The sequence below is a fragment of the Panulirus ornatus genome, chromosome 48 (assembly GCF_036320965.1).
Source record: "Panulirus ornatus isolate Po-2019 chromosome 48, ASM3632096v1, whole genome shotgun sequence".
Taxonomy (NCBI): Eukaryota; Metazoa; Arthropoda; class Malacostraca; order Decapoda; family Palinuridae; genus Panulirus; species Panulirus ornatus.
Window position 1 is genome coordinate 8,171,392 of NC_092271.1, and position 25,358 is coordinate 8,196,749.

General features: G+C 42.0%; 1 protein-coding gene across 1 annotated transcript in view; it reads left to right on the forward strand.

The window, feature by feature from the left end:
- Positions 1 to 25,358, forward strand: part of LOC139764065 (DNA polymerase nu-like) — a 665,939-nt gene that overhangs the window by 529,405 nt on the left and 111,176 nt on the right. The gene's annotated exons all lie outside the window — the stretch shown is intronic.

The window sequence follows — 25,358 nt, forward strand, 5'->3', positions numbered from 1 at the left end:
CGTTTCACATGCCCTGATTCAATCCACTGACAGCACGTCAACCCTGGTATACCACATCGATCCAATTCACTCTATTCCTTGCCCGCCTTTCACCCTTCTGCATGTTCAGGCCCCGATCACTCAAAATCTTTTTCACTCCATCTTTCCACCTCCAATTTGGTCTCCCTCTTCTCCTCGTTCCCTCCACCTCCGACACATATATCCTCTTGGTCAATCTTTCCTCACTCATTCTCTCCATGTGCCCAAACCATTTCAAAACACCCTCCTCTGCTCTCTCGACCACGCTCTTTTTATTTCCACACATCTCTCTTACCCTTACATTACTTACTCGATCAAACCACCTCACACCACACATTGTCCTCAAACATCTCATATCCAGCACATCCACCCTCTTGCGCACAACTCTATCCATAGCCCACGCCTCGCAACCATACAACATTGTTGGAACCACTATTCCTTCAAACATACCCATTTTTGCTTTCCGAGATAATGTTCTGGACCTCCACACACACGCACACACACACACACACACACACACACACACACACACACACACACACACACACACACACACACACACATATATATATATATATATATATATATATATATATATATATATATATATATATATATATATATATATATATATATATATATATAACCCTGGGGATATGGAAGAAAGAATACTTCCCACGTGTCGTAGAAGGCGACTAAAGGGGACGGGAGCGGTTGGCGAGAAACCATCCCCTTTTTAAAAGGAGAAGCAGAAGAAGTCATGCGGGAAGTGCTCATCCTCCTCAAAGGCGCAGATTGGGGTGTCTAAATGTGTGTGGATGGAACTAAGATGAGAAAAATGGAGAGATATGTAGTATGTTTGAGAAAAGGAACCTGGAGGCTTTGGCTTTGTGTGAAAATAAGCTTAAAGATAAAGGTGAAGACTGGTTTGGGAATGTTTTAGGAGTAAAGTCAGGGGTTGGTGAGAAAATAAGAGCAAAGGAAAAAGGGGAAAAGTGGTTTGCGAACGTTTTGGGGGTAAAGTCAGAGGTTGGTCTGAGGAAGAGAGCAAAGGAGGGAGTAGCACTACTGAAACAGATGTGGGAGTATGTGATAGAGTGTAAGAAAGTAAACTCTAGATTGATATGGGTAAAACTGAAAGTGGATGGAGAGACATGGGTGATTATTGGTGCCTATGCACCTGGGTTTGAGATGAAAGATCATGAGAGGTAAGTGTTTTGAAAGCAGCTGAGTTAGTGTGTTAGCAGCTTTTATACACGAGACTGGGTTGTATATGGAAATCGTGATTGGGAGAGATGGCCAAAGAGCGTTATTGGATTACGTGTTAATTGATAGACGAGTGAAAGAGAGACTTTTGGATGTTAATGTGCTGAGAGGTGCAACTGGAGGGATGTCTGATTATTATCTTGTGGAGGCGAAGGTGAAGATTTGTAGAGGATTTCAGAGAAGAGGAGAGAATATTGGGGTGAAGAGAGTTGTGAGAGTATGTAATCTTGGGAAGGAGACCTGTGTGAGGAAGTACCAGGAGAGATTGAGTGCAGAATGGAAAAAGGTGAGAGCAAAGTACGTGAGGGGAGTGGGTGAGGAATGGGATGTATTTAGGGAAGCAGTGATGGTTTGCACAAAAGATGCTTGTGGCATGAGAAGCGTGAGAGGTGGGCCGATTAGAAAGGGTAGTGATTGGCGGGATGAAGTAAGATAATTAGTGAAAGAAAAGAGAGAGCCATTTGGATGATTTTTGGCACGGAAATATTGCAGATGACTTGGAGATGTATAAAAGAAAGAGGCAGAAGGTCAAGCGAAAGGTGCAAGAGGTGAAAAAGAGGGCAATTGAGAATTGTGGTGAGAGAGTATCGATAGATTATAGGGAGAATAAAAATTGTTCTTGAAGGAGGTAAATAAAGTACGTAAGACATGGGAACAAATGGGAACATCGGTGAAGGGGGCTAGTGGTGAGGTGAGAAGGAGATGGAGTGAGTGTTTTGAAGACGAAAAGTGACGGGTTTGGATGGTCTTGCAGTGGAATTTATTAGAAAGGGGGTGACTGTGTTGTTGACTGGTTGGTGAGGATATTTAACGTATGTATGGCTCATAGTGAAGTGCCTGAGGATTGGCGGAATGCATGTATAGTCCTACTGTGCAAAGGCAAAGGCGATAAACGTGAGTATTCAAATTACAGAGGTATAAGTTTGTTGAGTATTCCTGGGAAATTATATGGGAGGGTATTGATTGAGAGGGTGAAGGTTTGTGCAGAGCATCTGATTGAGGAAGAACAGAGCATCAGATTGAGTAAGAGCAGTGTGGTGTCAGAAGTGATGGAGGATGTGTGGATCAGTTGTTTGCTTTGAAGAATATATGTGAGAAATATTTAGAAAAACAAATGGATTTGTATGTAGCATTTATGGATATGAAGAAAGCATATGTTAGAACTGATAGAGAGGCTCTGTGGAAGGTATTAAGAATATGTGGTGTGGCAGGCAAGTTGCTAGAAGCACTGAAAAGTTTTTATCGAAGATGTAAGGCATGTGTACGTGTAGGAAGAGAGGAAAGGAAAGGCATTGTTTCCTCGTGAATGTCGGTTTGCGGCAGGGGTAGTGATGTCTCCATGGTTATTTAATTTGTTTATTGATGGGCTTGTTAGGGAAGTGAATGCAAGTGTTTTGGAAAGAGGGGCAAGTATGCAGTCTGTTGTGGATGAGAAGGCCTAGGGAGTGACTCATTTGTTGTTTGCTGATGATACTGCGCTGGTGGCTGATTCGGGTGAGAGACTGCAGAAGCGAGTGACTGAGTTTGGTAAAGTGTGTGAAAGAAGAAACCTAAGAGTAAATGTGAATAAGATCAAGGTTATTAGGCACAGTAGGGTTGAGGGAAAAGTCAGTTGGGAGGTAAGTTTGAATGGAGAAAAACTGGAGGAAGTGAAGTGTTTTAGATATCTGAGAGTGGATTTGGCAGCGGATGGAACCATGGAAGCGAAGGTGAGTCACAGGGTGAAGGAGGGGGCGAAGGTTCTGGGAACGTTGAATAATGTGTGGAAGACGAGAACATTATCTCGGAAAGCAAAAATGGGTATGTTTGAAGGAATAGTAGTTCCAACAATGTTATATGGTTGTGAGCTGTGGGCTATTGATAGGGTTGTGCGGAGAAGGGAGGATGTGTTGGAAATGAGATGTTTGAGGATAATAAATAGTGAAGTAATATGATCGAGTAAGTAATGAAAGGGAAGAATGATGTGTGGTAATGAAAAGAGTGTGCTTGAGAGAGCTGAAGAGGATGTATTTAGATGGTTTGGTCACGTGTAGAGAATGAACGAGGAAAGATTAATAAAGAGGATATATGTGTCAGAGGTGGAGGGAACGAGAAGAAGTGGGAGACCAAAATGGAGGCGGAAGGATGTAATGAAAAAGATTTTGAGCGATCGGGGCCTGAACATGCAGGAGGATGAAAGGCGTGCAAGGAATAGAGTGAGTTGGAACGCGCGAGGTAGCGCTAGGAAAAGAAAACAAAGGTCACATTCGTTCACACTCGGTCTCTAGCTGTCATGTATCATGCACCGAAACCACAGCTCCCTTTCCACATCCAGGCCTCACAAAACTTTCCAGGGTTTACCCCAGACGCTTTACATGCCCTGTTTCAATCCATTGACAGCACGTTGACCCCGTTATACCACATCGTTCCAATTCACTCTATTCCTTGCACACCTTTCACCCTCCTGCATGTCCAGGCTCTGATCGCTCAAAATCTTTTTCACTCCATCTGTTTTGGTCTACCACTTCGTTCCTTCCACCTCTGACACATATATCCTCTTTGCCAATCCTTCCTCACTCATTCTCTCCATGTGAACAAACCATTTCAAAACACCCTCTTCTGTTTTCTCAAACACATTCTTTTTTTTACCACACATCTCTCTTACCCTTTCATTACGTGCCCGATCAAACCACCTCACACCACATATTGTCCTCAAACGTCTCATTAACAACACATTCCCCCTTCCTCCGCACAACTCTATCTATAGGCCCCGATCACTCAAAATCTCTTTCACTTCATCCTTCCAACTCCACTTTGGTCTTCCACTTCTCCTCGTACCCACCACCTCCGACACATATATCCTCTTTGTCAATCTATCCTCACTCATTCTCTCCATGTAACCACACCATTTCAACACACTCTGAACCAAATATTGTCCTCAAACATCTCATTTCCAACACATCCACCCTTCTCCGCGCAACCCTTTGTATAGCCCATGCCTCACAACCTATAACATTGTTGGAACCGCTATTTCTTCAAACGTAACCATATTTGCTCTCCGAGATAACGTTCTCGCCTTCCACACATTCTTCAACGCACCCAGAACCTATGCCCCCTTCCCCACCCTGTGACTGACTTCCGCTTCCATAGTTCCATCCGCTGCCAAATCCACTCCCAGATATCTAAAACACTTCACTTCCTCTAGTTTTTCTCCATTCAAACTTACCTCCCAATTGACTTGTCCCTCAACCCTACTGTACCTAATAACTTTGCTCATATTCACATTTACTCTCAGTTTTCGTGTTTCACACACTTAACCAAACTCACTCATGAACTTTTACAGTTTCTCATCCGAATCAGCCACCAACTCTGTATCATCAGCGAACAACAACTGACTCACTTCCCAAGCCGTCTCCTCCATAACAGACTCTATACTTGCCCCTCTCTCCAGAACTCGTACATTCCCCTCCCTAACAACCCCATCTATAATAAAATTAAACAATCATGGAGACATCACGCACCCCTCCTGCAAACGGACATTCACTGAGAACAAATCACTTTCCTGTCCTCCGACTCGTACACATGCCTTCCAATCTCGATAAAAACTTTTCACTACTTCTAGCAACTCACCTCCCACACCATATACTCTTAATGCTTTTCACAGAACATCTCTATCAACTCGTCATATGCCTTCTCCAAATCCATAAATGCTACATACAAATCCATCACTTTTTCTAGGTATTTCTCACATACATTCTTCAAGGCAAATAGCTGATCCACACATCCTCTACCACTTCTGAAACCACACTGCTCTTCCCAAATCTGATGCTCTGTACATGCCTTCACCCTCTCCGTCAATACCCTCCCATATGATTTCCCAGGAATACTCCACGAACTTATGTTTGTGGGAGTATGTGAAAGAGTGTAAGAGAGTATACTCTAGATTGATATGTGTAGAAGTGAAAGTGGATGGAGAGAGATGGGTGATTATTGGTGCCTATGCACCTGAGCATGAGAAAAAGATCATGAGAAGCAAGTGCTTTGGGAGCAACTGAGTGAGTGTGTTAGCAGCTTTGATGCACGAGACCGGGTTATAGTGATAGGTGATTTGAATGCAAAGGTGAGTAATTTGGCAGTTGAGGGTATGATTGGTGTACATGGGGTGTTCCGTGTTGTAAATGGAAGTGATAAAGAGCTTCTAGATTTGTGTGATGAAAAAGGACTGGTGATAGGGAATACCTGGTTTAAAAAGAGAGATATACATACGTATACGTATGTAAGTAGGAGAGATGGCCAGAGAGCGTTATTCGATTACGGGTTAATTGATAGGCGTGTGAAAGAAACACTTTTGGATGTTAATGTGCTGAGAGGGGCCACTGGAGGGATGTCTGACCATTATCTTGCGGAGGCGAAGATGAAGATTTGTGAAGGTTTTCAGAAAGTATGAGAAAATGTTAGGGTGAAGATTGTGGTGAGAGTAAGTGATTATGGGAAGGAGCCTTGTGTTAGGAAGTACCAGGAGAGACTGAGTGCAGAATGGAAAAAGGTAAGAGCAAAACACGTAAGGGAAGTGGGGGAGGAATGAGATTTACTTAGGGAAGTAGTGATTGCTTGCGCAAAAGATGCTTGTGGCATGAGAAGCATGGGAGGTGGGCAGATTAGAAAGGGTAGTGAATGGTGGGATGAAGAATTAAGATATTTAGTGAAAGAGTAGAGAGAGGCATTTGGACGATTTTTGCTGGGAAATAGTGCAAATGACTGGGAGATGTATAAAAGAAAGAGGCAGGAGGTCAAGAGAAAGGTGCAAGAGGTGAAAAAGAGGGCAAATGAGATTTGGGGTGAGGGAGTATAATTTAATTCTAGGAAGAATAAAAAGACGTTTTGGAAGGAGGTAAATAGAGTGCATAAGACAAGAGAACAAATGGGAACATCGGTGAAGGGGGCTAATGGTGAGGTAATAACAAGTAGTGGTGATGTGAGATGGAGATGGAGTGAGTATTTTGAAGGTTTATTGAATGTGTTAGATGATAGAGTGGCAAATATAGGGTGTTTTGGTCGAGGTGGTGTGCGAAGTGAGAGAGTCAGGGATAACTGTTTAGTAAACAGAGAAGAGGTAGTGAAAGCTTTGCGGAAGATGAAAGCCGGCAAGCCGGCGGGTTTAAATGGTATTGCAGTAGAATTAATTAACACTAGGAGTGACTGTCTTGTTGACTGGTTGGTGAGGATATTAAATGTATGTATGGCTCATGGTGAAGTGCCTCAGGATTGGCGGAATGCATGCACAGTGCCATTGTACAAAGGCAAAGGGGATAAAGGTGAGTACTCAAATTACAGAGGTATAAATTTGTTGAGTGTTCCTGGGAAATTATATGGGAGCGTATTGATCGAGAGGGTCAGTGCATGTACAGAGCATCACATTGAGGAAGAGCAGTGCGGATTCAGAAGTGGTAGAGGATGCGTGGATTAAGTGCTTGCTTTGAAGAATGTATGTGAGAAATACTTAGAAAAACAAATGGATTTGTATGTAGCATTTATGGATTTGGAGAAGGCATATGATAGAGTTGATAAAGGTGCTCTGTGGAAGGTATTAAGAGTATATGGTGTGGGAGGCAAGTTGCTAGAAGCAGTGAAAAGTTTTTATCGAGGATGTAAGACATGTGTGCGAGTAAGGAGAGGGGAAAGTGATTGGTTCCCAGTGAATGTCAGTTTGCGGCAGTGATGTGTGACATATCCATGGTTGTTTGATTTTTTATGGATGGAGTCGTTAGGGAGGTAAAAGCAAGAGTTTTGGAGAGAGAGAGGGGCAAGTATGGAGTCTATTGTGGATGAAAAAGCTTGGGAAGTGAGTCAGTTGTTGCTCGCTGATGATACAGCGCTGGTGGTTGATTCGGATGAGGAACTGTAGAAGCTGGTGACTGAGTTTGGTAAAGTGTGTGAAAGAAGAAAGCTTAGAGTAAATGTGAATAAGTGCAAGGTTATAAGATACAATAGAGTAAAGGGACAATTCAGTTGTTGGTACGTTTGAATGGAGAAAAAGTGGAGGAAGTGAAGTGCTTTAGATATCTGGGAGTGGATTTGGCGGCGGATGGAACCATGGAAGCGGAAGTGAGTCACAGGGTGGGGGAGGGGGCGAAGGTTCTGGGAGCGTTGAAGAATGTATGGAAGGCGAGAACATTATCTCGGAAAGCAAAAATGGGTATGTTTGAAGGAATAGTGGTTCGATAAATGTTATATGGTTGCGAGGCGTGGGTTATGAATAGGGTTGTGCGGAGGAGGATGGATGTGTTTAAAATGAGATGTTTGAGGACAATATGTTGTGTCAGGTGGTTTGATCGAGTAAGTAATGAAAGGGTAAGAGAGATGTGTGGTAATGATAAGAGTGTGGTTGAGAGAGCACAAGAAGGTGTATTGAAATAGTTTGGTCACATGGAGAGAATGAGTGAGGAAAGACTGACAAAAAGGATATATGTGTCAAAGGTGGAGGGAACGAGGAGAAGTGGGAGACCAAATTGGAGATGAAGGATGAAGTGAAAAAAAAATTCAAGCCATCGGGGCCTGAACATGCAGGAGGGTGAAAGGTGTGCAAGGAATAGAGTGAATTGGAACGATGTGGTATACCGGCGTCGACGTGCTGTCAATGGATTGAACCAGGGCATGTAAAGCGTTTGGGGTAAACCATGGAAAGTTTTGTGGGGCCTGGATGTGGAAAGGGAGCTGTGCTTTCGGTGCATTATACATGACAGCTAGAGACTGAGTGTGAAGGAATGTGGCCTTTGTTATCTTTTTCTAGCGCTACCTAGCGCACGTGCGGGGGAGGGGGGTGTCATCTCATGTGTGGCGTGGTGGGAGCGTGAATGAATGGAGACAGCAAGTATGAATTGTGTACAAGTGTATATATGTGTATGACTGTGTATGTATATATTTATATGTATACGCTGAAATGTATAGGTATGCATGTGTGCGTGTGTAGACGTGTATGTATATACATGTGTATATGGGTGGGTTTGGCCATCCTTTCGTCTGTTTCCTGGCGCTACCTCGCTAACGCGGGAGACAGCGACAAAGTACAATAAATGATTGAATATACATACACACACACACACACATATATATATTTTTTTTTTTTTTTGCCGCTGTCTCCCGCGTTTGCTAGGTAGCGCAAGGAAACAGACGAAAGAAATGGCCCAACCCACCCCCATACACATGTATATACATACGTCCACACACGCAAATATACATACCTACACAGCTTTCCATGGTTTACCCCAGACGCTTCACATGCCCTGATTTAATCCACTGACAGCACGTCATCCCTGGTATACCACATCGCTCCAATTCACTCTATTCCTTGCCCTCCTTTCACCCTCCTGCATGTTCAGGCCCCGATCACACAAAATCTTTTTCACTCCATCTTTCCACCTCCAATTTGGTCTCCCTCTTCTCCTCGTTCCCTCCACCTCCGACACATATATCCTCTTGGTCAATCTTTCCTCACTCATTCTCTCCATGTGCCCAAACCATTTCAAAACACCCTCTTCTGCTCTCTCAACCACGCTCTTTTTATTTCCACACATCTCTCTTACCCTTACGTTACTTACTCGATCAAACCACCTCACACCACACATTGTCCTCAAACATCTCATTTCCAGCACATCCATCCTCCTGCGCACAACTCTATCCATAGCCCACGCCTCGCAACCATACAACATTGTTGGAACCACTATTCCTTCAAACATACCCATTTTTGCTTTCCGAGACAATGTTCTCGACTTCCACACATTCTTCAAGGCTCCCAGAATTTTCGCCCCCTCCCCTACCCTATGATCCACTTCCGCTTCCATGGTTCCATCCGCTGCCAGATCCACTCCCAGATATCTAAAACACTTCACTTCCTCCAGTTTTTCTCCATTCAAACTCACCTCCCAATTGACTTGACCCTCAACCCTACTGTACCTAATAACCTTGCTCTTATTCACATTTACTCTTAACTTTCTTCTTTCACACACTTTACCAAACTCAGTCACCAGCTTCTGCAGTTTCTCACATGAATCAGCCACCAGCGCTGTATCATCAGCGAACAACAACTGACTCACTTCCCAAGCTCTCTCATCCCCAACAGACTTCATACTTGCCCCTCTTTCCAAAACTCTTGCATTCACCTCCCTAACAACCCTATCCATAAACAAATTAAACAACCATGGAGACATCACACACCCCTGCCGCAAACCTACATTCACTGAGAACCAATCACTTTCCTCTCTTCCTACACGTACACATGCCTTACATCCTCGATAAAAACTTTTCACTGCTTCTAACATATATATATATATATATATATATATATATATATATATATATATATATATATATATATATATATATATATATATATATATATATACAGAATGAGAGAGAGAGAGAGAGAGAGAGAGAGAGAGAGAGAGAGAGAGAGAGAGAGAGAGAGAGAGAGAGAGAGAGAGAGAGAGAGAGAGAGAGAGAGAGAGGCATGTGTTTTGGGAGCAGCTGAGTGAATGTATTAGTAGTTTGAATGCATGAGACCGGGTTATAGTGATGGGTGATTTGAATGCAAAGGTGAGTAATGTGGCAGTTGAGGGAATAATTGGTGTACATGGATTGTTCAGTGTCTTAAATGAAAATCCTGAAGAGCTTGCAAATTTGTGGGCTGATTGGGAATACCTGGTTTAAAAAGAGAGATATACATAAGTATATGTATGTAAGTAGGAGAGATCGCCAGAGAGCATTATTGGATGAAATGTTAATTAATATAACGTGCAAAAGAAAGACTTTTAGATGTTAATGTGCTGAGAGCTGCAATTTGAGGGATGTCTGATTTCTAGACGTTTTCAGAAATGAAAAGAGAATGTTGGGGTGAAGAGAGTGGTGAGAGTAAGTGAACTTGGGAAGGAGAATTGTGTGAGTAAATACCTGGACAGATTTAGTGCAGAATGGAAAAAGGTGAGAACAAAGGACGTAAGGTAAGTGGGGGAGGAATGGGATGTGTCTAGGCAAGCAGTGATGGCTTGCGCAAAAGATGCTTGTGGCTTGAGAAGCGTCGGAGGTGGGCAGATTAGAAAGGGTAGTGAGTAGTGGCATGAAGAAGTAAGATTATTAGTGAAAGAGAAGAGAGAGGCATTTGGATGATTTTTGCAGGGAAATAGTGCAAATGACTGGGAGATGTATAAAAGAGAGAGGCAGGAGGTCAAGAGAAAGGTGCATGAGGTGAAAAAGAAGGCAAATGAGAGTTGGGGTGAGAGAGCATCATTAGATTTTAGGGAGAATAAAAAGATGTTTTGGAAGGAGGTAAATAAAGTGCGTAAGACGAGGGAACAAATGGAACATCAGTGAAGGGGGCTAAGGGGAGGTGATAGTAAGTAGTCATGATGTGAGAAGGAGATGGAGTGAGTATTTTGAAGGTTTGTTGAATGTGTTAGATGATAGAGTGGCAGATATGGGTGTTTTGGTCGAGGAGGTATGCAAAGTGAGAGAGTCAGGGAGAATGATTTGGTAAACAGAGAAGAGGTAGTAAAAGCTTCGCAGAAGATTGAAGTCGGCAAGGCAGCGGGTTTGGATGGTATTGCAGTGGAATTTATTAAAAAAGGGGGTGACTGTATTATTTACTGGTTGGTAAGATCATTTAATGTATGTATGACTCATGGTGAGGTGCCTGAGGATTGGCGGAATGCGTGCATAGTGCCATTGTACAAAGGCAAATGGGATAAAAGTGAGTGCTCAAATTACAGAGGTATAAGATTTTTGAGTATTCCTGGGAAATTATATGGGAGGGTATTGATTGAGAGGGTGAAGGCATGTACAGAGCATCAGATTTGGGAAGAGCAGTGTGGTTTCAGAAGTGGTAGAGGAAATGTGGATCAAGTGTTTGCTTTGAAGAATGTATATGAGAAATACTTAGAAAAGCTAATGGATTTGTATGTAGCATATATGGATCTGGAGAAGGCATAGGATAGAGTTGATAGAGATGCTCAGTGGAAGGTATTGAGAATACATGGTGTGGGAAGCAAGCTGTTGGAAGCAGTGAAATGTTTTTCTCGAGGATGTACGGCATGTGTACGTGTAGGAAGAGAGGAAAGTGATTGGTTCTCAGTGAATGTAGGTTTGCGGTAGGGGTGTGTGATGTCTCCATGGTTGTTTAATTTGTTTATGGATGGTGTTGTTAGGGAGGTGAATGCAAGAGTTTTGGAAAGGGGGCAAGTTTCCAGTCTGTTTTGTATGAGGGAGCTTTGGAAGTGAGTCAGTTGTTGTTCGCTGATGAGACAGTGCTAGTGGCTGATTCGGGTTAGAAACTGCAGAAGCTGGTGACTGAGTTTGGTAAAGTGTGTGAAAGAAGAAAGCTGAGAGTAAATGTAAATAAGAGCAAGGTTGTTAGGTACAGTAGGTTTGAAGGACAAGTCAGTTGGTAGGTACGTTTGAATGGAGAAAAACTGGAGGAAGTGAAGTGTTTCAGATATATGGGGGTGGATTTGGCTGCGGATGGAACTATGGAAGCGGATGTGAATCATAGGTTGGGGGAGGGGGCGAAAGTTCTGGGAGCGTTGAAGAATGTGTGGAAGTTGAGAACATTAACTTGGAAAGCAAAAATGGCTATGTTTGAAGGAATAGTGGTTCCAACAATGATATGTGGTTGTGAGGCGTCGGCTATAGATAGAGTTGTGCGATGGAGGGTGGATGTGCTGGAAATGAGATGTTTGAGGATAATATGTGGTGTGAGGTGGCTTGATCGAGTTTGTAATGAAAGGGTAAGAGAGATGTGTGGAATAAAAAGAGGGTGGTTGAGAGAGCAGAAGAGGGTATTTTGAAATGGTTAGGTCACATGGAGAGAATGAGTGAAGAAAGGTTGACTTTGAGGATATATGTGTCAGACGTGGAGGGAACGAGAAGTGGGAGACCAAATTTGAGGTGGAAAGATGGAGTGAAAAAGATTTCGAGTGATCGGGGCCTAAACATACAGGAGAGTGAAAGGCATGCAAGGAATAGAGTGAATTGGAACGATGTGGTATCCCGGGGTCGACGTGCTGTCAATGGATTGAGCCAGGGCATGTGAAGCGTCTGGGGCAAACCATGGAAAGTTTTGTGGTGTCTTGAATGTGGAAAGGGAGCTGTGGTTTCGGTGCATTATACATGCTGCTAGAGTAAGTGTGAACGAATGTGGCCTTTCTTGTCTTTTCCTAGCGCTACATCGCGCACATGCTGGGAGAGGGGGTTGTTATTTCACGTGTGGCGATTTCGCGACGAGAATGAATAATGGGAGACAGTATGAATTATGTACATGAATATATATGTATATGTCTGTGTGTGTATGTATATGGATACGTTGAGATGTATAGGTATTTTTATGTGCGTGTGTGGACGTGTATGTATATGCATGTGTATGTGGGTGGGTTGGGCCATTCTTTCGTCTGTTTCCTTGTGCTACCTCGCTAACGCGGGAGATAGGAATAAAGTATAATAAACAAATATATAAAATATATATATATATATATATATATATATATATATATATATATATATATATATATATATATATATATATATATATATATATATATATATATATGTAAGTAGGAGAGATGGCCAGAGAGCGTTATTGGATTACGTGTTAATTGACAGGCGCGCGAAAGAGAGACTTTTGGATGCTAATGTGCTGAGAAGTGCAACTGGAGGGATGTCTGATCATTATCTTGTGGAGGCTAAGGTGAAGATGTGTATGGGTTTTCAGAAAAGAAGAGTGAATGTTGGGGTGAAGAGGGTGGTGAGAGTAAGAGAGCTTGGGAAGGAGACTTGTGTGAGGAAGTACCAGAAGAGACTGAGTACAGAATGGAAAAAGATGAGAACAATGGAAGTAAGGGGAGTGTGTGAGGAATGGGATGTATTTAGGGAATCAGTGATGGATTGCGCAAAAGATGCTTGTGGCATGAGAAGCGTGGGAGGTGGGTTGATTAGAAAGGGTAGTGAGTGGTGGGATGAAGAAGTAAGATTATTAGTGAAAGAGAAGAGAGAGGCATTTGGAAAATTTTTGCAGGGAAAAATGCAATTGAGTGGGATATGTATAAAAGAAAGAGACAGGTCAAGAGAAAGGTGCAAGAGGTGAAAAAGAGGGCAAATGAGAGTTGGGGTGAGAGAGAATCATTAAATTTTAGGGAGAATAAAAAGATGTTCTGGAAGGAGGTAAATAAAGTGCGTAAGACAAGGAAGCAAATGGTAACTTCAGTGAAGGGCGCTAATGGGGAGGTGATAACAAGTAGTGGTGATGTGCGGAGATGGAGTGAGTATTTTGAAGGTTTGTTGAATGTGTTTAATGATAGAGTGGCAGATATAGGGTGTCTTGGTCGAGGTGGTGTGCAAAGTGAGAGGGTTGGGGAAAATGATTTGGTAAACAGAGAAGAGGTAGTAAGCTTTGCGGAAGATGAAAGCCGGCAAGGCAGCAGGTTTGGATGGTATTGCAGTGGAATCTATTAAAAAAGGCAGTGACTGTATTGTTGACTGGTTGGTAAGGTTATTTAATGTATTTATGACTCATGGTGAGGTGCCTGAGGATTGGCGGAATGCGTGCATATTGCCATTGTACAAAGGCAAAGGGGATAAGAGTGAGTGCTCAAATTACAGAGGTATAAGTTTGTTGAGTATTCCTGGTAAATTATATGGGAGGGTATTGATTGAGAGGGTGAAGGCATGTACAGAGCATCAGATTGAGGAAGAGCAGTGTGGTTTCAGAAGCGGTAGAGGATGTGTGGATCAGGTGTTTGCTTTGAAGAATGTATGTGAGAAATACTTAGAAAAGCAAATGGATTTGTATGTAGCATTTATGGATCTGGAGAAGGCATATGATAGAGTTGATAAAGATGCTCTGTGGAAGGTATTAAGAATGTATGGTGTGGGAGTAAAGTTGTTAGAAGCAGTGAAAAGTTTTTATCGAGGATGTAAGGCATGTGTACGTGTAGGAAGAGAGGAAAGTGATTGGTTCTCATTGAATGTATGTTTGCGGCAGGGGTGTGTGATGTCTCCATGGTTGTTTAATTTGTTTATGGATGGGGTTGTTAGGGAGGTGAATGCAAGAGTTTTGGAAAGAGGGCAAGTATGAAGTCTGTTGTGGATGAGAGAGCTTGGGAAGTGAGTCAGTTGTTGTTCGCTGATGATACAGCGCTGGTGGCTGATTCATGTGAGAAACTGCAGAAGCTGGTGACTGAGTTTGGTAAAGTGTGTGAAAGAAGAAAGTTAAGAGTAAATGTGAATAAGAGCAAGGTTATTAGGTACAGTAGGGTTGAGGGTCAAGTAAATTGGGAGGTAAGTTTGAATGGAGAAAAACTAGAGGAAGTAAAGTGTTTTAGATATCTAGGAGTGGATCTGGCAGCGGATGGAACAATGGAAGCGGAAGTGGATCATATGGTGGGGGAGGGGGCGAAAATCCTGGGAGACTTGAAGAATGTGTGGAAGTCGAGAACATTATCTCGGAAAGCAAAAATAGGTATGGTTGAAGGAATAGTGGTTCCAACAATGCTGTATGGTTGCGAGGCGTGAGCTATGGATAGAGCTGTGCGCAGGAGGGTGGATGTGCTGGAAATGAGATGTTTGAGGACAATGTGTGGTGTGAGATGGTTTGATCGAGTAAGTAATGTAAGGGTAAGAGAGATGTGTGGATTTAAAAAGAGCGTGGTTGAGAGAACAGTAGAGGGTGTTTTGAAATGGTTTGGTCACATGGAGAGAATGAGTGAGGAAAGATTTACCAAGAGGATATATGTGTCGGAGGTGGAGGGAACGAGGAGAAGTGGGAGACCAAATTTGAGGTAGAAAGATGGAGTGAAAAAGATTTTGAGTGATCGGGGCCTGAACATGCAGGAGGGTGAAAGGAGGGCAAGGAATAGAGTGAATTGGATTGATGTGGTATACCGGGGTTGACGTGCTGTCAGTGGATTGAATTTGGGCATGTAAAGCGTCTGGAGTAAACCATGGAAAGTAGTGTGGGGCCTGGATGTGGAAAGGGATCTGTGGTTTCGGGCATTATTGCATGACTGCTAGAGACTGAGTGTGAACGAATGAGGCCTTTCTTGTCTTTTTCTAGCGCTACCTCGCACACATGAGGGGGGAGGGGGATGGTTTTCCATGTGTGGCGAGGTGGCGATGGGTATGGAAAAAGGCAGACAGTGTGAATTGTGTGCATGGGTATATATGTATGTGTCTGTGTGTGTATATATATGTGTACATTGAGATGTATAGGTATGTATATTTGCGTGTGTGGACGTGTGTGTAGATACATGTGTATGGGGGGGGGGGGTTGGGCCATTTCTTTCGTCTGTTTCCTTGCGCTACCTCGCAAACGCGGGAGACAGCGACAAAGTATAATAAATAAATAAAAATAAAATATATATATATATATATATATATATATATATATATATATATATATATATATATATATATATATATATATATATATATATATATATATATATTTTTTTTTTTTTTTTTTTTTTTGCTTTGTCGCTGTCTCCCGCGTTTGCGAGGTAGCGCAAGGAAACAGACGAAAGAAATGCCCCAACCCACCCCCATACACATATATATACATACGTCCACACACGCAAATATACATACCTACACAGCTTTTCATGGTTTACCCCAGACGCTTCACATGCCCCGATTCAATCCACTGACAGCACGTCAACCCTGGTATACCACATCGCTCCAATTCACTCTATTCCTTGCCCTCCTTTCACCCTCCTGCATGTTCAGGCCCCAATCACACAACATCTTTTTCACTCCATCTTTCCACCTCCAATTTGGTCTCCCTCTTCCCCTCGTTCCCTCCACCTCCGACACATATATCCTCTTGGTCAATCTTTCCTCACTCATTCTCTCTATGTGCCCAAACCATTTCAAAACACCCTCTTCTGCTCTCTCAACCACGCTCTTTTTATTTCCACACATCTCTCTTACCCTTACGTTACTTACTCGATCAAACTAACTCATACCACACATTGTCCTCAAACATCTCATTTCCAGCACATCCATCCTCCTGCGCACAACTCTATCCATAGCCCACGCCTCGCAACCATACAACATTGTTGGAACCACTATTCCTTCAAACATACCCATTTTTGCTTTCCGAGATAATGTTCTCGACTTCCACACATTCTTCAAGGCTCCCAGAATTTTCGCCCCCTCCCCCACCCTATGATCCACTTCCGCTTCCAGGGTTCCATCCGCTGCCAGATCCACTCCCAGATATCTAAAACACTTCACTTCCTCCAGTTTTTCTCCATTCAAACTCACCTCCCAATTGACTTGACCCTCAACCATACTGTACCTAATAACCTTGCTCTTATTCACATTTACTCTTAACTTTCTTCTTTCACACACTTTACCAAACTCAGTCACCAGCTTCTGCAGTTTCTCACATGAATCAGCCACCAGCGCTGTATCATCAGCGAACAACAATTGACTCACTTCCCAAGCTCTCTCATCCCCAACAGACTTCATACTTGCCCCTCTTTCCAAAACTCTTGCATTCACCTCCCCAACAACCCCATCCATAAACAAATTAAACAACCATGGAGACATCACACACCCCTGCCGCAAACCTACATTCACTGAGAACCAATCACTTTCCTCTCTTCCTACACGTACACATGCCTTACATCCTCGATAAAAACTTTTCACTGCTTCTAACAACTTGCCTCACACACCATATATTCTTAATACCTTCCACAGAGCATCTCTATCAACTCTATCATATGCCTTCTCCAGATCCATAAATGCTACATACAAATCCATTTGCTTTTCTAAGTATTTCTCACATACATTCTTCAAAGCAAACACCTGATCCACACATCCTCTACCACTTCTGAAACCACACTGCTCTTCCCCAATCTGATGCTCTGTACATGCCTTCAACCTCTCAATCAATACCCTCCCATATAATTTACCAGGAATACTCAACAAACTTATACCTCTGTAATTTGAGCACTCACTCTTATCCCCTTTGCCTTTGTACAATGATCCACACATCCTCTACCACTTCTGAAACCACACTGCTCTTCCCCAATCTGATGCTCTGTACATGCCTTCAACCTCTCAATCAATACCCTCCTATATAATTTACAAGGAATACTCAACAAACTTTTACCTCTGTAATTTGAGCACTCACTCTTATCTCCTTTGCCTTTGTACAATGGCACTATGCACGCATTCCGCCAATCCTCAGGCACCTCACCATGAGTCATACATACATTAAATAACCTTACCAACCAGTCAATAATACAGTCACCCCCTTTTTTGATAAATTCCACTGGAATACTATCCAAACCTATATATATATATATATATATATATATATATATATATATATATATATATATATATATATATATATATATATATATATATATATATATATATATATATATATATATCACATCATCAGGGGAGACGCAAAAGAGAAATATACATCGTCTCTTCGATGTATATCATCCGACTGTTATATTTCTCTCTCGTGTCTCCCCTGATGACGTGAATATTGCACGAAAGTGCACTTGAGAACTTAACGTGTTTCATTTTCTTGGTGGACTCATAGGAATATATTTATTACGCGCAAAATTTTTATCCTTTCCAGTATATATGTATATATATATATATATATATATATATATATATATATATATATATATATATATATATATATATATATATATATGTATATATATATATATATATATATTGGAATAAAAAGATGTTCTGGAAGGAGGTAAATAAAGTGCGTAAGACAAGGAAGCAAATGGTAACTTCAGTGAAGGGCGCTAATGGGGAGGTGATAACAAGTAGTGGTGATGTGCGGAGATGGAGTGAGTATTTTGAAGGTTTGTTGAATGTGTTTAATGATAGAGTGGCAGATATAGGGTGTCTTGGTCGAGGTGGTGTGCAAAGTGAGAGGGTTGGGGAAAATGATTTGGTAAACAGAGAAGAGGTAGTAAGCTTTGCGGAAGATGAAAGCCAGCAAGGCAGCAGGTTTGGATGGTATTGCAGTGGAATCTATTAAAAAAGGCGGTGACTGTATTGTTGACTGGTTGGTAAGGTTATTTAATGTATTTATGACTCATGGTGAGGTGCCTGAGGATTGGCGGAATGCGTGCATATTGCCATTGTACAAAGGCAAAGGGGATAAGAGTGAGTGCTCAAATTACAGAGGTATAAGTTTGTTGAGTATTCCTGGTAAATTATATGGGAGGGTATTGATTGAGAGGGTGAAGGCATGTACAGAGCATCAGATTGAGGAAGAGCAGTGTGGTTTCAGAAGCGGTAGAGGATGTGTGGATCAGGTGTTTGCTTTGAAGAATGTATGTGAGAAATACTTAGAAAAGCAAATGGATTTGTATGTAGCATTTATGGATCTGGAGAAGGCATATGATAGAGTTGATAAAGATGCTCTGTGGAAGGTATTAAGAATGTATGGTGTGGGAGTAAAGTTGTTAGAAGCAGTGAAAAGTTTTTATCGAGGATGTAAGGCATGTGTACGTGTAGGAAGAGAGGAAAGTGATTGGTTCTCATTGAATGTATGTTTGCGGCAGGGGTGTGTGATGTCTCCATGGTTGTTTAATTTGTTTATGGATGGGGTTGTTAGGGAGGTGAATGCAAGAGTTTTGGAAAGAGGGCAAGTATGAAGTCTGTTGTGGATGAGAGAGCTTGGGAAGTGAGTCAGTTGTTGTTCGCTGATGATACAGCGCTGGTGGCTGATTCATGTGAGAAACTGCAGAAGCTGGTGACTGAGTTTGGTAAAGTGTGTGAAAGAAGAAAGTTAAGAGTAAATGTGAATAAGAACAAGGTTATTAGGTACAGTAGGGTTGAGGGTCAAGTAAATTGGGAGGTAAGTTTGAATGGAGAAAAACTAGAGGAAGTAAAGTGTTTTAGATATCTAGGAGTGGATCTGGCAGCGGATGGAACAATGGAAGCGGAAGTGGATCATATGGTGGGGGAGGGGGCGAAAATCCTGGGAGACTTGAAGAATGTGTGGAAGTCGAGAACATTATCTCGGAAAGCAAAAATAGGTATGGTTGAAAGAATAGTGGTTCCAACAATGCTGTATGGTTGCGAGGCGTGAGCTATGGATAGAGCTGTGCGCAGTAGGGTGGATGTGCTGGAAATGAGATGTTTGAGGACAATGTGTGGTGTGAGATGGTTTGATCGAGTAAGTAATGTAAGGGTAAGAGAGATGTGTGGAAATAAAAAGAGCGTGGTTGAGAGAACAGAAGAGGGTGTTTTGAAATGGTTTGGTCACATGGAGAGAATGAGTGAGGAAAGATTGACCAAGAGGATATATGTGTCGGAGGTGGAGGGAACGAGGAGAAGTGGGAGACCAAATTTGAGGTAGAAAGATGGAGTGAAAAAGATTTTGAGTGATCGGGGCCTCAACATGCAGGAGGGTGAAAGGAGGGCAAGGAATAGAGTGAATTGGATTGATGTGGTATACCGGGGTTGACGTGCTGTCAGTGGATTGAATTTGGGCATGTAAAGCGTCTGGAGTAAACCATGGAAAGTAGTGTGGGGCCTGGATGTGGAAAGGGATCTGTGGTTTCGGGCATTATTGCATGACTGCTAGAGACTGAGTGTGAACGAATGAGGCCTTTCTTGTCTTTTTCTAGCGCTACCTCGCACACATGAGGGGGGAGGGGGATGGTTTTCCATGTGTGGCGAGGTGGCGATGAGTATGGAAAAAGGCAGACAGTGTGAATTGTGTGCATGGGTATATATGTATGTGTCTGTGTGTGTATATATATGTGTACATTGAGATGTATAGGTATGTATATTTGCGTGTGTGGACGTGTGTGTAGATACATGTGTATGGGGGGGGGGGGGTTGGGCCATTTCTTTCGTCTGTTTCCTTGCGCTACCTCGCAAACGCGGGAGACAGCGACAAAGTATAATAAATAAATAAAAATAAAATATATATATATATATATATATATATATATATATATATATATATATATATATATATATATATATATATATATATATATATATATATATTTTTTTTTTTTTTTTTTTTTTTGCTTTGTCGCTGTCTCCCGCGTTTGCGAGGTAGCGCAAGGAAACAGACGAAAGAAATGCCCCAACCCACCCCCATACACATATATATACATACGTCCACACACGCAAATATACATACCTACACAGCTTTTCATGGTTTACCCCAGACGCTTCACATGCCCCGATTCAATCCACTGACAGCACGTCAACCCCGGTATACCACATCGCTCCAATTCACTCTATTCCTTGCCCTCCTTTCACCCTCCTGCATGTTCAGGCCCCAATCACACAACATCTTTTTCACTCCATCTTTCCACCTCCAATTTGGTCTCCCTCTTCTCCTCGTTCCCTCCACCTCCGACACATATATCCTCTTGGTCAATCTTTCCTCACTCATTCTCTCTATGTGCCCAAACCATTTCAAAACACCCTCTTCTGCTCTCTCAACCACGCTCTTTTTATTTCCACACATCTCTCTTACCCTTACGTTACTTACTCGATCAAACCAACTCACACCACACATTGTCCTCAAACATCTCATTTCCAGCACATCCATCCTCCTGCGCACAACTCTATCGATAGCCCACGCCTCGCAACCATACAACATTGTTGGAACCACTATTCCTTCAAACATACCCATTTTTGCTTTCCGAGATAATGTTCTCGACTTCCACACATTCTTCAAGGCTCCCAGAATTTTCGCCCCCTCCCCCACCCTATGATCCACTTCTGCTTCCAGGGTTCCATCCGCTGCCAGATCCACTCCCAGATATCTAAAACACTTCACTTCCTCCAGTTTTTCTCCATTCAAACTCACCTCCCAATTGACTTGACCCTCAACCATACTGTACCTAATAACCTTGCTCTTATTCACATTTACTCTTAACTTTCTTCTTTCACACACTTTACCAAACTCAGTCACCAGCTTCTGCAGTTTCTCACATGAATCAGCCACCAGCGCTGTATCATCAGCGAACAACAATTGACTCACTTCCCAAGCTCTCTCATCCCCAACAGACTTCATACTTGCCCCTCTTTCCAAAACTCTTGCATTCACCTCCCCAACAACCCCATCCATAAACAAATTAAACAACCATGGAGACATCACACACCCCTGCCGCAAACCTACATTCACTGAGAACCAATCACTTTCCTCTCTTCCTACACGTACACATGCCTTACATCCTCGATAAAAACTTTTCACTGCTTCTAACAACTTGCCTCACACACCATATATTCTTAATACCTTCCACAGAGCATCTCTATCAACTCTATCATATGCCTTCTCCAGATCCATAAATGCTACATACAAATCCATTTGCTTTTCTAAGTATTTCTCACATACATTCTTCAAAGCAAACACCTGATCCACACATCCTCTACCACTTCTGAAACCACACTGCTCTTCCCCAGTCTGATGCTCTGTACATGCCTTCAACCTCTCAATCAATACCCTCCCATATAATTTACCAGGAATACTCAAGAAACTTATACCTCTGTAATTTGAGCACTCACTCTTATCCCCTTTGCCTTTGTACAATGATCCACACATCCTCTACCACTTCTGAAACCACACTGCTCTTCCCCAATCTGATGCTCTGTACATGCCTTCAACCTCTCAATCAATACCCTCCTATATAATTTACAAGGAATACTCAACAAACTTTTACCTCTGTAATTTGAGCACTCACTCTTATCTCCTTTGCCTTTGTACAATGGCACTATGCACGCATTCCGCCAATCCTCAGGCACCTCACCATGAGTCATACATACATTAAATAACCTTACCAACCAGTCAATAATACAGTCACCCCCTTTTTTGATAAATTCCACTGCAATACTATCCAAACCTATATATATATATATATATATATATATATATATATATATATATATATATATATATATATATATATATATATATATATATATATATATATATATATATATATATATATCACATCATCAGGGGAGACACAAAAGAGAAATATACATCGTCTCTTCGATGTATATCAACCGACTGTTGTATTTCTCTCTCGTGTCTCCCCTGATGACGTGAATATTGCACGAAAGTGCACTTGAGAACTTAGCGTGTTTCATTTTCTTGGTGGACTCATAGGAATATATTTATTACGCGCAAAATTTTTATCCTTTCCAGTATATATATATATATATATATATATATATATATATATATATATATATATATATATATATATATATATTGGAATAAAAAGATGTTCTGGAAGGAGGTAAATAAAGTGCGTAAGACAAGTGAGCAAATGGGTACTTCAGTGAAGGGCGCTAATGGGCAGGTGATAACAAGTAGTGGTGATGTAAGAAGGAGATGGAGTGAGTATTTTGAAGGTTCGTTGAATGTGTTTGGTGATAGAGTGGCAGATATAGGGTGTCTTGGTCGAGGTGGTGTGAAAAGTGAGAGGGTTGGGGAAAACGATTTGGTAAACAGAGAAGAGGTAATAAAAGCTTTGCGGAAGATGAAAGCCGGCAAGGCAGCAGGTTTGGATGGTATTGCAGTGGAATTTATTAAAAAAGGGGGTGACTGTATAGTTGATTGGTTGGTATGGTTATTTAATGTATGTAAGACTCATGGTGAGGTGCCTGAGGATTGGCGGAATGCGTGCATAGTGCCATTGTACAAAGGCAAAGGGGATAAGAGTGAGTGCTCAAATTACAGATGTATAAGTTTGTTGAGTATTCCTGGTAAATTTTATGGGAGGGTATTGATTGAGAGGGTGAAGGCATGTACAGAGCATCACATTGAGGAAGAGCAGTGTGGTTTCAAAAGTGGTGGAGGATGTATGAATCAGGTGTTTGTTTTGAAGAATGTATGTGAGAAATACTTAGAAAAGCAAAAGGATTTGCATGTAGCATTGATGCATCTGGAGAAGGCATATGATAGAGTTGATAGAGATGCTCTGTGGAAGGTATTAAGAATATATGGTGTGGGTGGCAAGTTGGTAGAAGCAGTGAAAAGTTTTTATCGAGGATGTAAGGCATGTTTACGTGTAGGAAGAGAGGAAAGTGATTGGTTCTCAGTGAATGTAGGTTTGCGGCAGGGGTGTGTGATATCTCCATGGTTGTTTAATTTGTTTATGGATGGGGTTGTTAGGAAGGTGAATGCAAGAGTTTTGGAAAGAGGGGCAAGAATGAAGTCTGTTGTGGATGAGAGAGCTTGGGAAGTGAGTCAGTTGTTGTTCGCTGATGATACAGCGCTGGTGGCTGATTCATGTGAGAAACTGCAGAAGCTGGTGACTGAGTTTGGTAAAGTGTGTGAAAGAAGAAAGTTAAGAGTAAATATGAATAAGAGCAAGGTTATTAGGTACAGTAGGGTTGAGGGTTAAGTAAATTGGGAGTTAAGTTTGAATGGAGTAAAACTGGAGGAAGTAAAGTGTTTTAGATATCTGGGAGTGGATCTGGCAGCGGATGGAACCATGGAAGCGGAAGTGAATCATAGGGTGGAGGAGGGGGCGAAAATCCTGGGAGCCTTGAAGAATGTGTGGAAATCGAGAACATTATCTCGGAAAGCAGACATGGGTATGTTTGAAGGAATAGTGGTTCCAACAATGTTGTATGGTTGCGAGGCGTGGGCTATGGATAGAGTTGTGCGCAGGACGGTGGATGTGCTGGAAATGAGATGTGTGAGGACAATATGTGGTGTGAGGTGGTTTGATCGAGTAAGTAATGTAAGGGTAAGAGAGATGTGTGGAAATAAAAAGAGCGTGGTTGAGAGAGCAGAAGAGGGTGTTTTGAAATGGTTTGCGCACATGGAGAGAATGAGTGAGGAAAGATTGACCAAGAGGATATATGTGTCGGAGGTGGAGGGAACGAGGAGAAGTGGGAGACCAAATTGGAGGTGGAAAGATGGAGTGAAAAAGATTTTGAGTGATCGGGGCCTGAACATGCAGGAGGGTGAAAGGCGGGCAAGGAATAGAGTGAATTGGATAGATGTGGTATACCGGGGTTGACGTGCCGTCAGTGGATTGAATCAGGGCATGTGAAGCGTCTGGTGTAAACCATGGAAAGCTGTGTAGGTATGTATATTTGCGTGTGTGGACGTGTATGTATATACATGTGTATGGGGGTGGGTTGGGCCATTTCTTTCGTCTGTTTCCTTGCGCTACCTCGCAAACGCGTGAGACAGCGACAAAGCAAAAAAAAGAAAAAAAAAAAAAAAATATATATATATATATATATATATATATATATATATATATATATATATATATATATATATTTATATATTCATGTGTTATACTTAATTGCCGTCTCCCGCGTTAGCGAGGTAGCGCAAGGAAATTGATTAGGGATTACCCAACCCTACCCACACACACATTTATATACATAAACCGCTACACTCGGACATATACGTACATATACATTTCAGCGTATACATACTTATACATACACAGACATGCATATATACACATGTATTTGTTTATACTTGTTTCTTTCATGCATTCTCTCCGCTACACCGCCGCACATGAAATAGTATTCCCTCCTACCCACCCACCCATCTAGCGAGGTAGCGCCAGGAAAAAAAAAAGATAGAAACAAGAGGTTAAGAGGGAGGTGTGGTAATGAACGGAGATTGTGTATGAAAGTTGAAGAGAGTGTACTGAAATGGTTTGGAAATATGGAAATGGTGAGTGAAAAGAGAATAACAAGAAGGGAATATATGTTGCATGTGGAGGGAATATGGCAAAGGGGAAGATCATGGAGAGGTGGAAGGATTAAATGAAAGATGCTTTGAGTGTTTCAAGCCTGAACATATAGAATGGAATAGGGCAAATTGGAGCAGTGTGGTATTCAGGAGATGACATGCTGTTAAGTGGGATGATCCAGAGCATATGAAACAATTAGAAGAAACCACGGATAGATCTTTGGGGCCTAGTTGTGGGAGGGGAGCTTTGGTTCTAATGCATTATACATGACAGTTAGAGAGCGGTTTTGGGCAAATATAGCCACCAAGCACTGGAAACATAGAACAGATGATAACGATTTAACTTTGGGTATCATTCCCG